The sequence below is a fragment of the Canis lupus genome, chromosome 4, assembly GCF_003254725.2.
Source record: "Canis lupus dingo isolate Sandy chromosome 4, ASM325472v2, whole genome shotgun sequence".
Lineage (NCBI taxonomy): Eukaryota > Metazoa > Chordata > Mammalia > Carnivora > Canidae > Canis > Canis lupus.
In genome coordinates, this window is record NC_064246.1 from 60,396,473 (window position 1) to 60,408,086 (window position 11,614).

At 48.0% G+C, this 11,614-nt stretch overlaps 1 long non-coding RNA gene across 1 annotated transcript in view; it reads left to right on the plus strand.

Moving 5' to 3' along the window:
* LOC112651579 (uncharacterized) overlaps positions 1-11,614 on the plus strand; it is a 35,273-nt gene that overhangs the window by 12,892 nt on the left and 10,767 nt on the right. Inside the window, exon 2 of the long non-coding RNA XR_003130905.2 lies at positions 3,418-3,499. This is a non-coding gene — a long non-coding RNA (uncharacterized LOC112651579). The remainder of the gene's footprint in view (positions 1-3,417; positions 3,500-11,614) is intronic.

Sequence of the window (11,614 nt, forward strand, 5' to 3'; positions counted from 1 at the left end):
CCAGGACGACCTACAAATTTATTTAAGGGGCTTTTCCATGAACATCACACACAGGTGACATATCCTGGCCGCTAGAGGGCGATGTGAAACCATAAAGCTGGGTGGCCTCAGGGACCCTGGCCCCTTTTGGAGAAGGGGAAGGGTGAAGTGCACTCTCTTCTGTCCATACTCTGGACTCACCAAATAAAATTTAAAAATATATAGGCTGTTATGACTTGGAAGGCTTGCTCTCAGAGCCTGTTTGGTCCAATTCTGGGCCAAGGTCTGAGGGAGACTGTTTCTTCTGGCTTCCCTGACCCTATGGCACGGACTTGCTCCTGGTTGTGGGGAAACCCCTCTCCTTTTCAATATTCCTATTTTCTGCTATGTAGGAGAGACAACTGTAACTTCTGTCTGTCTATGCATCCAACTAATAGCTAGTGACTTTGAAATCCATGCTGAGCCCTGGGTGAGATGCTACAAACTCTAGGGTATAAAAGCAGGTCCCTGTCTCATGGAGTCCACTGTCTAGTGGGGAAGAACATCGAGAAACAATACATAGCTACTAACTGTGATTAGTGCGGAGGAGAAAGGCAGGGCCTGGGGGCGGGATGGAACTCGGCGCCTGAGTCTTTCTTGAGCTCACTCTCCGAGGAAGGGCCATTTCGTGGAGACCTGGAGGCCGTGCAGCCACTGGCAGAGGGATCAGGAGACAGGGCCTTCTTTGCCCATCTGGGCTGCCATGTGCTGTTGGACAAGTCATTTCCCCTCTTTGTCTTCTGCTCTCCCAACTGTATAATTGCAGAGCATTTCAGTCCTGAGCTTTCACCTATAGGAACTAGTACCTTACATATCTGGGGTGCTCGTGACTGAGAAGTCACAGGAGCTTGGGGTCCAACTCTTGGGTGAAAAGGGGATCTGACTTCATGGCCTCTGACTGAGAAGGTGCCAGGGGCTGAACCTCCAAACATACAGGGTCTGGGGGAACTGTTCAGGTGAGGAGGACAGCCACCTGAAGAGTTATCTCCGGGCCTCTGACTGTGTGGTTCAGATTGGTTGCTTCCCATCACTGGGGAGCTGGTGAAGTATGCAGATTCTTGGGCCTCATTGCCCCAAACCTGCATGTTAATGAACTCTCTGGGTGATTCAGATGTACTTTAAGATATGAGAATTATTATCCTGCCATCTTTCCATAGAAAGGATTTTTGACACTGAGGCTCCCAGTTGACCTTCGTTTATGTTCTATTATGCATATTCCAGAAAAGTTGTGTCTAAACTGAATTCTTGTAATTCAGTTACATTATATTCCCAACAGGAACAGGGACCTCACTTCAAAGAGTCAACCATTTGTGATGTGAATTCTCACGCCAGGGGAGTTCTTTCATGTGTGTTAATTTTCCTAAACGAGGTTCACGTCTATTTATGCTTCACAAACTAATTAATTAATTAATTTAAAATACCTAGAATTCAGCTTTGTGGAAGATTGGCAGTCTTAGTTTCCAGCAATGGGGAGACAGGGGTCATTTGTGGTGGAAGGCACAAGGAATTAAATTTCAAAGCCCAGAGTTAAGCTCCTCCAGGTTAAGGCATTTATTTATTCATAATCACTGACCACCTGGGACAGGTGAGCACTGGCCCAGCAGCCCCAGAATGAAGCTAAAAACCTGATGCCCTTGAGGTTGCTATTGCTGAGGAGCCACAGTTCCTGCCCAGGATAATCATCTGTGGGCTTAGGGAATGGTCTGATCCCCCTCGTTCAGGGCTTAAAAAAAAAAAAAAGGCTTGCATCATGCCAATGACTTGGCTCCCGACAAGGAATATTTCAATCAGAACCCTTATCTCCTTGACCTGTCCCTCCAGCTGTTGGCTTGTCCATCTTTTCCCTTTCATGAGGCCATTGCAGCAGGTGGCTAGGCTGGCCCAGGGTGGTCCTCAGAGCTATGGTCACCCTCTTGTGGCTGCCTCTACTGAGAGCTTGTGAGCAGAGAGGTCTAACAATGGAGGTGTTAGGCCATTCAGCTTTGCCTGTTGAGGGATGGCCAGAGATCTCTGGGGAAGAGACAGAAAGGTGATGAAGACCAAGACCACATACATATGCACGGAAGTGGCAGATGCATCTATGCTGGTAGCTACTCCAGGTCATGCCAAATCAGCTGCCAGGCTGTTGGATCAGAGAGGACAGGTTAGTGCCCAAAGATCTCCTATAATTTGCATCAATGGAGAGGGAGGAGATGGCATCCAGTGGGGCAAGGAAGACGAAACAGGCATGAACAGGAGATCAGCACTGATGGAAACCAGGATGTGTGGAAGGAAGGGGAAAGAGGTTGTTTCAAATGCTAGAGGGACACAATGCTTTTAATCTTAATGCTTTGTGGGTTTGTTGACATGTACACTTCATGTATACTTTGCTTGTATACACTAGTCTTGTCCACTGTCTTTTTTTGCATCCCCCACCAGTGCTGTGAGACAGGCTGGTCATTTCCATGGTCCCAATGGAGAGACCGAGGCCCAGAGACACTACTTAGTGGCATGGCCAGGAACAAGCTTGGGTCTCTGAAATCCACGCCCAATGCCATTCTGTCAGTAAGTTTCGCACGTGTGACACTTTATGCAGGGAATACTTGCGTAGTAAAGATGAAGCCGGCCTGCCCTCTCGGCTGCTCTCTTCTTGGGGCGCCACACTGGAACTCCCTTTAGAAGTCACCAAGTTCACTGGTGCTTTGTGCCATCGGTCACCCAGAGCCACTGGCACTCTTTGGCAGAGGGAGGGGCATTGGCTTCCATGATGAAGGCCTAGCTCAGGCACTTTAATCTGATGATGCATGCAGGAAGGGTCAGAAAGGAAAAGATAGGAAAAGGGTTGACTCAAGAGGAAGTTGACAGTTGCATGAGATAAGGCACGTGTTTCAGTGTCTTATCAGGAATTGTATTCACTTGTCGCAGGACGAGCAACGGAGCCTGTGGAAGGGAGTGGGTGGTCAGCTGCGAGCCTGAAAGAGTGATGACCACAGTGCCCAGTTCAGAAACCCCCTGCCATTGGGGTTGTGAGCAGGGGCCCTGGAGTCAACTAGACTCGAGATCAGTCCCTGCTCTGTCATGTTCTAGTTGCTTCCTTGGACCAGACTCATCACTTCACCGAACTTTTATTTCTTCATGTAAAGGGGGAATAACAGTGCTTGTGAAGATCAGTTGAAATCATGCTTCTGAAGCCCCTAACACAATAGTAACCGATCAGTAAGTATCAGTAATGACCATCATAATTCTATTGAACAACACGAATTCTATTGCGTAATGTGCATTATTGCGTAACGTAAACATGCTCCTATCTCTTCGGATAGACTCTTCTTTCCCCTGACTTCGAGCCTTTGGGGCCACCACCAGAAGTATCTTCTGCTTTTCTCACCTAAATTACTTTCAACATTTTTTTTTTTTTTTCAGATTCCATTCACTGAAGAAAAAATTAACCTCATTTTGTGGCTAAAGAAACTGATCGTGGAGACGGAAAGCAACACTACGTAAGGTGAGCGGGCTAATAATGTAGCAGCACCGCCTCTGGAGCGCAGGTTGTCTGGCACTACATACACTCAGCCACTGCACATGAGCAGGGAAAAGAAAGATAAACGACTCACTGGGGATGTGCAGAGGGAACTAGCCTGCTGTAGGGGATCAGGGAGGCTTCCCTGGGTGTTAGCAATGCTGCGAGGGATCAAGGCCTTTCACTGGCCGGATGCCAGCTCTGGAGACCAGTGATTCCTAAGGATAGGATGGGTGTGATTGCAGGGGACTGGCATGTGAGAAATATAAAAATCATAATAATTATGTGTTCATTATAAATTTTAACACAAGAGGCTCTCTTTTGACGTTTACGGGGTGATAGAGAATTTCCTTTTTAAATATAGAAAGAGCGACATTGAGTAAATAGTCACCGGGGTGCTTATGTACGGTGAAGCTCATGATCACAGAAGTCTGATGCCTGGAGTTTGGCAAACTGATTTTGTAGCCTTTGTTTCTCTCTGGAAGGGGGAACCGAGACTCAGGTGCTGAATGACTTGCCCAATGTCACGGAGTGAGGTGGTGACTGAGTTTGGTGAGATGAAAATGCATTTCATTTCTCCCCCATGCTAAGATAATGGCAAAAATGATGCATCAGGTTTGAATTCCAAGAGACACATGACATTCTGCTGGCAGCCCGATTCTCTGATTAGAATCCTGCCGTTGCTTTCTCTGTGTTTTTCAAATTAATTTCTCTTTCCAGTCTTTATATGTCTCCCAGATCGTCCACTGTGGTGAGAGGGCCTCAGCTTTAGGAGGACCTGTGACTGAGTCGCTTGGCTCTCCCAGTCCTTGAATTATTTGGTTAGGTTCTAGCTGTCAGCTGACCTTACCTGGTGATGGGGAAGGGCAGACACTCGAGTTCAAGTGCAGATGATGCCGGAGCCCAGCTTGCTTCTCCCTTGGAGTGGGGCCATGAGTTTAACCCCTTCCTCCCTGGCTGCCTGCCTCCTGGAGACATTAGACCGGATTAGCGCCCCTCCCCCCCATCAGCTGCAGTGAGGCACATGCCTGGTGACCATCAACCATCCAGGCCGACTCCAGAGCGCAACCCAGGGCTGACCCTATTCTGAAGTTGAGCCCAGAAACTGCTTACATTTACTTAATAGCTGGACTCCTCTTGCAGAGGATGAAGAACTGCCACTCATAAAATAATATCATGTTATGGCATTTCATGTGGATATTTGCAATAACCCTTGGAGTAATTATTATTACTACTGTTTTGGTAAGGAAGAAACTAAAGCTGAGACCTTTGAAAGAAATCTCCAGGTCACCTGCCTGGTAGTGGTGACCTTGGGACCAGCCGAGTGATTTCTGGCTGTTGGATGTGGCTCTTTCCTCACACCTCCAGTACCATCACACAGCCTGCACTGAGCCACACGGGTGGCTGGATGTCAGTGGACTCGCCAGCTCATTCCTGCATGGAGGTGTCATGTGGTCCGAGAGAGAAAGACAGAGAAAGAGACAGAGTGAAAGTGAGAGAGAGAGAGGGAGAGAGAGAGAAGGAGATTTATCTTAAGGAATGGCCTCATGTGATTGTGGAAGTTGCCAAATCCAAAATCTTCAGGCAGGCCAGCAGGATGAAGACCGAGGGAAGAGTTAATGTGCAGTTGGAGTCTAAAGACAGTCTGAAAGCAGAATTCTCTCTTCTTTGGGGGAGGTCAGGTTTTTTTCTGTTAAGACCTTCAACTGATTGGATGAGGCCCACCTCATGGAGAGTAATCTGCTTTACTCAAAGTCTGGATTTAAATGTTAATCTAATCTAAAAATACCTTCACAGCAATATGCAGATGTGTCTGACCAAATACCTGTGGCCTAGCCAAGTTGCCATATGAAATTAACCATCCCAATAGATAAACATGTAATATGTAGAATAATATATACTAATATCTGCAGACCGTTTATTATGGGCCAGGCAATAGTACTTTATTGGCTAATTCCCAGTAAAGGTGGTAGAGCATTGTACCTGACATCTAGAAAGATATAGTGGTTTCAGGTTAAAAGGCGGATCAGAGTAGAGGTAAAGAAGGAAGTTTTGGCATGAAGCAGACCTGAATTTAAGTTCCAAAGTTGCCAATATCTAACTTGGGCAAATTATTTAACCTTTCCAAGTCTCTTTTCCCTCATCTGTAAAACAGAATTAAACATAATACCTGACTCATCCACATTGCAGGAGCTTGATAAACATTTATTGTCTAAATGACCATTGCAGGAACCTCTGCGGGGGTTGAGGTTTGAGAAAGAAAGGAAACAGTGGGTCCGAAGCCCCTCTCACAGTACCTGGCACGTGCCCGGAAGGCGTGAACTTAGCTGTGTCTTCCACTGGGCTTATTTTTCCTCTGGGCGTCTCTGCAAATAGAGTCCTGGCTGGCTGCCGTTGGGACCCCCCTCCCAGGACTTGGCCAGGGGTGGCTTTCAGGAAGGGCTTGCCTTTCAAGGCCAGGATAGAACAGACATCTTCCTCACCTAACTCAGAGGCTGCTTTCTCCTACTTCCTTGGCATCATTCCCCAGAGTGGCCAGGTCCCCCCTGCTCCCAGAACTCCCTTCTCAGAGCTCTGGCCCTGGCTGGGCTTGGCAGGGGGCGTTGTCCCAAGCACCAGGTTCTGTGGTCTGGAGCCGGGTGAGCTTCCCACATCGCTGCCAGCACACCGTGCCCTGTGGGTGCACAGCTTTGCCACCTTCCCTGTCACACAGAGCTTGATTCACTGCCTCTCGGGGGAGTCCAGTGGCCTCCTCCTCCTCCCAAGGGCCATGACCTCCCAACACACACTCTACTGAGTAGGCTAATCATTCTCCTTTATTCTAAAACAAATCGCACTTGCAATGCTTGGCTTAAAAGGACACCAGGAACACCACAAACCCGCATTATGTTAACTAATTAACCCATCATTTAATAAAATATCGTGGTATACCGAAAGATGGGATTCCAGCTCCACCGTATGACCTTTGTTAAATTTCTTAATCTCTGTGATGCCTCAGTTTCCTCATCTGTAAAGTGGAGACAATATTAATGCCCACTCAAATGGATTATTGAGGTATCGGAACGAGTTAATACATGTGAAAACATGCTTGACGCACAGTAAGTGCTCAATAAATAGTAGCCCTCCTATCATTATTGTTACCACTGCTATTCTACTTCTGTTTTGTGTCGGGAACTCTGATGGGCACTGGGGAACAGCATTTGGTAGCACATCCTGTTCCTGACCTAGTGGAGTTTGCATATTCTGAGTGGCGGGGGGTGGGGGGGAGGTAAACTTTAAACAGGTAAAAGTTTAAAAAGCCCACAGATGGGATTACAAATTGTGACAAGTGTTCTGAAGACCAAGGGGACGCTTTAACAGACACTCACAGTTGGCTGGGGAAGTGCTTAGAGGGCAGGCCATGGAGGGTGTCACGGAGCTGCTAATATGTAAGCTGAGCTCTGAAGGATGAGGAGAAGAGGAAGAAAAGAATGGTAGGAATAGGGACAGCACATATGAAAACCTTGAGGCAGAAAGCACTGAATGTTCTTGAAAATGGGAAAGGCCAGTGTGGCCGGAGTGGAAAGCAGCAGTTCGTTGGATCCCGCGCTCTTGGGGAGCACTCTAGGCATGTTCACTCACCCACTCTTCATGTCCCCCAGGAGGAGGCACCATCGTAGCCCAGAATGGCCCAGTCTGGGGCCTCTCTGGCCCACCTGCACACACCTTCCTCGGCTTCTGGCTGCCTACAGCAGCAAGCACAAACCTTTAGCTTGGCATTTCAGATGCTTCAAGATAGAGATCCTGCATCACCTACCTGTTTGTTGTATTTCCTTCTTAAATTTTGCTGCACCTTAGAATTAATTTTTTACTTATATAAGTAACATTCAAATGTTTTCCTTGTGGAAACTTAACACAAGTAAACTTAAAGTTCTTTTTTTAACCACTCTTCCCTCTTCCCCATCCCTCTTGGGTGCCTCCCCAGAGGTAATACTGCAGCTATATCCAGAGACTTCCAGATATTTCTAAAATTGACAGATTCACGGATACATTGAAAGAGTATGCAAAACTGTGCAAAAATAAATAGAATCGTTCTGTGTTTTTTTAATAAACGCACACCACTTCCTCCATAACTCATTGGCTAAAACCATCATGAGCCTCCTCCATTCAACTGAGGGCAGCTCATGTGGAGAGGGCAGGAAGTGTCAAGATTAGCATCTTCCCATGTGCCTGGAAAGGGAGGAAGACCAAAAAGAGTACTAGCAGTTTCTACTATAGAAAGTGATTTAAAAAAAGTCCTTTAGAAAATAAATTTCTTGAAGAAAAAATGGAGTCATTTAAAGAAAACGCTCTGTCAAGAGGGGAATGGAGGGCTTATGCTTCTGGCAAAAGTAGAGAAGGTGGTACAAGAGCAGACTTTCCAGCCTGCAAATCTGTCATCCTGTGCTCCTATGAATAGTCATATGTGGTGACTAAGGCCATGGGTCTCTTCTTGCAGAGCTGTCCAAGACGCTGCAGGTGACCCCAGCCAGGCTCCCTATAGGAGGTCCAGTCTGAGGGACACAGGGCCTCCAGTCTCCCCCCCCTCTGCTCAGAGACTTCACCCCCTTCCCATCCTCCTCCAGGTGTCCATCTTAAGACCCCCTTTCCTCAAAATACCTGGAGACCTTGGCCCTAGGTAATGACCCCTTGCTGATCAGCAGCAGCCCCAACACCTGGCTGACTCCTTCCCACTTAAGTCTCTTATGGCTCCTGAGAATGTGATACGGGACCACCAAGAGGCTCACGTGCTGTTTGGCAGGGTTCTGTTTCAAGACGCTCTGGAATGTGTCCAGAATGTGGAGCAGCTGCAGGTCAGGGAAAGGGAGGAGGAGGAGAATCCCTGCAGCTCACTCTCAGCTCCTCCTGTTTCTTTTCAGTCCTTATATTCTATTTTTTAAAAGATTCTATTTATTTTTTTGAGAGAGAGCGAGCACGTGCGAGAGAGCATGAGCAGAGGAGAGGGGCACGGGGAGAGGGAGAAGCAGACTCCCCGCTGAGCAGGAAGCCCCATGTGGGGCTCGATCCTAGGACCCTGGGATCATGATCTGAGTTGCAGGCAGATGCTTAACGACTGACTCACCCAGGTGCCCCCTATTCCTTATAGTTTAAAATAAACAACCCCTTTGGACCAATGTCTGTCAAGCAGCATAACAACAGCTTTGCAGGAACTCAAGGTATGAGGATCAAAGGGCTGCTGTTCCATTCTACTGTTGGCTCCAGGCCCACTGAGCGGCCTGCGGAGTCTGGAAGGGGCCTGTGCTGGTAGGAGGCGGAGTGGTGCAGGAGGGAGGAGGGCAGAGGACAATGGGTAGGGTGGGCATGAGCTGAGACTTTGGCCCTGGGCTGGTTGCCTATTATGTTCCAGGGGCAAGTTACTTCTTGTCACTTATTCCTGTGCTTCTTCCCATGCTCTGGAAAGAACTGTACAGAGCACAAGCTCAGGGGATGTCAGAGGCTGAAAAGCCTGAGCGGTCAGCTTCAAGCCCAAGCCTTCCATTTACAGTCGGGAGCACGGTGAATTGGCTTCTACTGCTGCGGTAACCCATTGCTACAGACTTACTGGCTTGAAACAACACGGATTTATTATCCTACAGCTCTGTGGGTTACAAGTCCAACACGGGCCTCGCTGGACTAAACTCAAGATGCCAGCGGGGCTACATTCCTTTCCAGAGGCTGCCTGCATACCTTGGCTCCTGGCCCCTTTCCAGCTCCAAAGCCAGCAGTATGGGATGAGCGCTCCCATCACAGCACCTCACCCCCTGTGCCTGTCCCTTCCACTCTCAAGGACCCTTGTGATTACCTTTGGCCCAGATGGATAGTCCAGGATACTTTCCCTATGTTAAGGTCAGCTGGTTAGCAGCCTTAATTCCACCTGCCACCTGCATTTCTCTCTGTCACGTATCAGGACATATTCACAAGCTCCAGGAAGTAGGGTGTGGACGTCTTTGGGGGCCATTATTCTAGCTTCCCAGAAAGGGTTAATGACTCACCTGAGGCAGGGCTAGGGACACGTCTGACACTCAATATTTGTCTATTCCCTCCCACTGTTTTCAGCCTAGAAGGTGTAGAGCAGGGTGGTTAAAAGCATAGGCTTTGGGATCAGATAGATCTGGAGTCTGTGATCTGGGTTCAAAATCTAGCTCTGCTTTTACGAGTCGTGAGAACCTGGGAAAGTTACTTAAGCTCTCTGGACCTCAGTTTCCTCATCCGTTGAATGGGGATGACAGTAACAACTTCATAGAGTGAAAATCCACAAAAGGTGCATAGTATTATCTTTAGTGCACAGCACCCAACAAATGGTATCTCTTAGTATGGTTTATAGTCAAACACCACTCTTGATCATAAGCCCCTTGTGAGGAGAGCTTATCAGGTATCATAGCCATTTTGTAGATACAGAAATGGGCTGCAAGAGTTAAAATGTCTGAAGTGAGGTTGCTCAGCAAGCCCTCAAGGTGGTGGGTCGGGAGCAAGGTCTATGGACTCCTAACCCTATGCTCCTTCAGGGGACACTGTCCCATTTTGTTTAGCCTCTAGCAGGTGATCCAAGAAAGATGTTCATCTGGTTTGTTTTTTTTTTTTTTTCCTTCTGCTAGAGAAAAAGACCCTTTACCTTTTTTTCTTTTCTTTTCTTTCTTTCTTTCTTTCTTTCTTTCTTTCTTTCTTTCTTTCTTTCTTTCTTTCTTTCTTTTTTTTTTTGAATGTCCTGTAGTTTTCAGTCTCAAAATATTAGGCTGAATTCCTACTGCAGAATACTTGGAGGTTAAGTTCCCCGGCCTTCTCCCTTGTGTAAACATGCTGTGGCTCACCACTAAGACAATATTATGCAATTTGAGGCTGTAATTAAATTGAGGCTTCTGTCCATCATCCCCGGAGCGCACGTAGAACCCCTCACTGAATGATACAGCCATGATTCCTATGGTGGGATTGTAGCTTTTCATTAGAATGACACACATGTCATTTATTTTTGATATTCTCTGGGTGCTGAGAAACTGGTACATCAAGACATTTTAAAGGGTTGGAGTGTGAGTGTTGGGGTATTTTAGAGGCCTTGAAAAATAACACCCTTTTTTGCTGCCCATGTCCAGAACTGAGGGTTCAGATAGACGAAGACCCATTAATACTGATTAAAACTGGGTAGGGAGTGCTGCGTGCACAGGAAGCAGAATGCGGACGCTTTTTCCCAGTGCCCACAGGACAGGGCCACCAAAGGCTTCCCAGCCAGCCCAGAACTGGCCACCCCGAGCTTCCCGCAAAGCCTTGAGCACAGATTAGACAGTGGTCCCCTGTCTGCTGGAGCCCAGAACCCTGAGTCTGCGGCACTGACCAGTCAGATATATCCGCTCTTCTGGAGAGAGCTGGGGTCACCGGAAGCAGACCCGGGGATGGAGTTTGGGGTGTGAGATGTTTATATAGGATCAACATCTGTTTAAGGACATGGGCAGATGCAGGCCTGGGCAGAGGCAGAAGTAAAAAATCCCAGACAGTGTGGTGGGGAGCTCGGGTGCGAGCATCACCCTTCTGCGTCTCCCCAAGGTGGGCCCCAATGGCCAGGCCTTCCAGACCAGCCTACCCCAATGGGTGGGGGCACTCGGGCTGGCCAGCTGAGGCAGGCCCTGATGGAACCGACAGCTGGGCAGCAGGGTCTGGGCCGCTCCTCTGTGTGTCTGCCACATAGGCCCTTCATTTTCGGCCATCTGCCTGCTGCCTCACCCTTGGCCACTTCGTGTCTCTTTCCATCACCTTCTAGTCAAGCCCAGTTGCTGAAATGCCCACAGATCTCATGCCTTTCATTCCTCTGGTCCTTGTCTAACATCCTTCCTGCTAACTTAGTCTCATTTCTCATGGTTCAGATTGGGCGTCACCTCTTTTAAGAAGGCCTCCCCAACTCCTAGCCTGGGCAGAGTACCACCCCTCTGTGGGCACCTAACATTCTCTTTGCACTTCCTGAATGATATACCATTTCAGGATCATTTTCTGCGGACAGCCTCATCTCCACCAAGACTCAGTTTATCTGCAGAGTCGCACTTTGTACCTTGAGCACTCAATAAATTCTGGTACACGATGGGTGTTCAATAGATG